Below are 4,189 nucleotides of genomic sequence, written 5' to 3'. Positions count from 1 at the left end.
AGCTAACAGAACAACTGAAATCTTGCCCATGACCTGGGAACAAGATTAAGGCAAAGTTATTGGTTTGACTTGTATCCCACTACGATTGACTCTTGGCAGCTAGCAAAGAATACTATAATGAGAGTCAAACCATTCACATAAAGCAACTACATAAATGACAACAAAATTAAAAGAAAATCGTAATAACTTAAAATGTGCAATATGTGAAATTAAGGAAACACTGTCTGGAGTAGTTCACTTTTTAGTCCTAAAGGACTATAAGGAGTGGGGTGAGACTGAGCTCCAAAAAAGGCTATTTTCTGAATAGAATAAAGTTATGGGAATATGATAGCAAAGGATGTTTCCATAATGTGGAGGTGTCTGTGGAGATAAATGGCAAGAACTGCATCATGCTGCAAGCTCTACCTCTTCAATGGGTTGTGGGTCCACATATAAAGAGGGTAGAGCTTATGGTTTGATACTTCTGATTTTGCAGATAGCATGTTTGTGCTGTGTGTAAATGCACATCAGTAAACTGATTTGTCAAACCAAAAATTATAGTTTAAAGATGTGTGAGTTGAGATTATGAATCAAACAAAAATCTGGATATCTCTTTTCAACATTTCCAAAATTGTTATAGCCACAATGGGAGTTTTCAACCATGACACAAACTTCTAATTGTTTAATATAACATTTAGTTGAAGAGTGCTCTGAAACCTGTTGACTGCCTTATTAATTTGGTTGGAAGATAATTGCTCTGTAAATTATTATTTTTTAATAGACCAAATGACCCCACTACATCAGAAATGAGCACTGTAATGCACAAAGTTTTTTTAAGCTATGTCCATATGCTCCACAGAATTGGGAAATGATAAACAGTAACATATTATAACCAAGTGTGTTGTACAAATCCAGCTGGTATGGCTGAGGGTGGAATGGGAGTCTAATAAACTGGGTGAATACTTAATTAACCATTGGAATATTTTGTATCTGTATCCTAAAACCTCAATTTTCTTGACCATCATTCAACAGTGTTTAGATGCAAAGGGCAAAAACTGACCTTTGGATTTCAATCCCAAACATATATATATATATATATATATATATATATATATATATATATATATATATATATATATATATATATATATATATATATATATATATATATATATATATATATATATATATATCTCAATTTATGACATTTGTATAATAACATGATATAACTTGATGGGAAGCATGATAAAATGTCAATTGCATCAGGAAAAATTGTATTTAACAGACATCCTTTTAGTCCAAATGATCTATTAAATCCAGTTTTATAATGTAGGATTTGAGTGAAAAGAACAGATAAACTGTGGTCAGGCCAATTCTGAAAAATTATTAAGTTTGATGACAATAAAAAAAAAAATTCAGAAATTCTGCTTTAAATTTGTGACAAATATGTGTGATTTCACAATGATTTTCTTATTTTGGCACATCTTCATAAAGCTCTGGTTTGCCTCTACTGCAAACAGTTATTGGAAAATTTGAGGGGGGAAATTGATATTCCCAGGAAAATTGAAAGATAGACCAGAGAATAGCTGCCAAGGGAACACTGTCTTTCTTAATGCTAATCCTACATATGCCACAACATGCATATGTGATTGGAAATATCTCTTCATTATATTGTAGACCTGCCCAAATTACTTCATCTTTGTACCTATTTATAGAGAATTATCTCAGAACTCTTGCAGGCCATAAAGTTAGACAACAAAAGCAAATCACAATGCAAAATTATTTCCCATCTCACCAAATTTGTTACTAAGAATCCAATTAGGAAATGTTGCCATCATTATCATTCTGTTCATATAGCTTTGCTTTAGCATATTATGTATAAAAGAATAACTGACATGTCCTCACGAATTACTTTTACTTTTTAACAAAGACCATGGGAAAATATTGTACTTTCATCATTTACATTAGCAACTTTGCCACAACTGAGACAAATGGGATTAAATGAAAGATAGCATTTTATGCAAGAATGATGCTTTATTTATTATTTGTTTAAAAAGGAAAAGGTATGCCTGATTATAGTTGAAAAAGTAAAAAGAATATCTGAAACTGCGAAAACTTAAGGGTAAAAAAGATATGAATGGAAAAATGTCATATATACTGGTAGTTTATTAATATGTTTTATTGTTATACAAAATATTACTCACAAGAACTATGGAATAAAGAGTAGAAAAAATGCTCTTTATATCAAAATTAGATAACCTTGTTTTAGACAGCATTACTAAATACATTATCACACTGCAATCCCCCAGGAAGCAGGAATTAACAATGGTAAATAATTGGTTCTTTGCAGGACTAAAAAACTATTTTGGTTCTGGTCAGCTGCAAAATACCTCCTATATTAAATGACATTAAGACAATGAGATTAAAAAAAGCTACAGAGCAGTAAGCATGATGCCAATTATAGCCTCCATGGCCAATTGAGTGGAACATAAATCATTACAGTGCCAACTTTACGTGTCACTAAACTGGAGGGACCAATGATAATGAAGTCAATGAAGAAAAAATCCAGGACTTTTTCTACAGTATTTGAAGTTAATGTGAAAATAATTGTGAATTTCGTCAAAGTAATTGATCATTCTGATCAGCACCATAATTTGTGAAAATTGTGAAAAGTTTCATTTATATACCAACATTCCAACATTTTGTTCTAAACAATACTTTTATATTTATGAGGTCCTTGATGCTGTCTGATCTTGGTTGTTTGCTTGCAAAGAAAAATCTGAGGGAGCTTGGAGACACCTTTTGGGCATTCAGTAGACATGAGTTGTAATTTCTAATCTAATATAAATTCAATTTATGGTATATGTGCATTTAGAACTTTGCCATTTCCCCCCTTCTTTCAGTATGATTCATGACTTTTATTTAGAAAATGTAACTATGACATCAATCCTTGATTAATCAATTTAGAGACAAGTCATAAGACAGTTATATAGATAGTAAGGAAGTATGGGAATAGATTCCTTGCAGTTTGAAAATATATCAATAACCTTATCATATCTTCCATTTTATACATTTATCAGTTCATTCTAAGTTCAACTCATTGGGTGTTAACTGGTGGCACTTTAAGAAAACGATCACATTGTGTCTTAAACACATGCCACTTCCCCCCCCCCCTTTTTAAACTCATGGTTAGCTGAATACTGTAACTGTTTGAAACTGTAATACTGATGATCCTTTCCTTCCATCTGTGCATACAATGGGAAACAGTATGGGTTTCTGTATGGGTAAACTAATGTAACACTGATTTTTAGAATTCCACTTCTATATTGCAGAGTTGTAGTCAAAATAGCACTATTTATATAAGAGTAGACTGGCTAGATATCAACAGACTGACCAGGTTTGCCAGTAATTAAAATTAGTTTTTTAAAACATCATTTTTGTTTACCCTTAAAGGGGAGACTCCTCAAAGAAAATAGTTTTCTGTACTACAAAATACTGATCATTATGTAAATATGTAAAGGGAAAATGGAATAGAGCGGTTTGAAAGACAAAAGGCAAGACATATATCAAGATACCGTCAGCAAAACATAATTTGCTGGATAAGTTATTTCTTGATACACAACCGGGAACATAAATATTTTAACAGAAGGGATGTGATATAATTTGCTTTGACTAATAATATTCTTTACATTAATATTCTTTATATAACATTAAAATCATGACGGTTTTTGTATTTGTGAATCTAGTTTGTCATCTTAATAATGATAATAATGATAAAATTATTAAAATCAAAATGATTTAAAAGGAAGACAAAGTATGAAAAGACATTTGGTGTGAAAATAAAGTAGCTGATAATTCAAAGTAGGCTGCCAAATCATAAAATTAAAGTCTGCAAGCACTCGTGATATATACATTAATCTAGGGATCAGCACTGTATTCCCACATAGATCCTTTACAAAAACTTTGCAAACTTCTTAAGTTTCTTTGATTTGGGAAGGAGGTAACCAGGTTATACAATGGCACCTGGGTCTGGAAAGTATATCTATCCCTGTATTAATCACATAGCAACTGTAGAATCTTAAAACAATTCACTCTTGGATTGCACCACAATATAATTACTTAAATGCAGGGGTGTCCAAACTTGGGAACTTTAAGACTTGTGGACTTCAACTCCCAGAATTCCCCAGCCAGCCATTCTGGGAGTTGAAGT

The sequence above is a fragment of the Natrix helvetica genome (assembly GCF_964273705.1).
Source record: "Natrix helvetica genome assembly, chromosome: 2".
NCBI classification, from domain to species: domain Eukaryota; kingdom Metazoa; phylum Chordata; class Lepidosauria; order Squamata; family Natricidae; genus Natrix; species Natrix helvetica.
Note: the sequence above shows the minus strand (reverse complement) of the source record.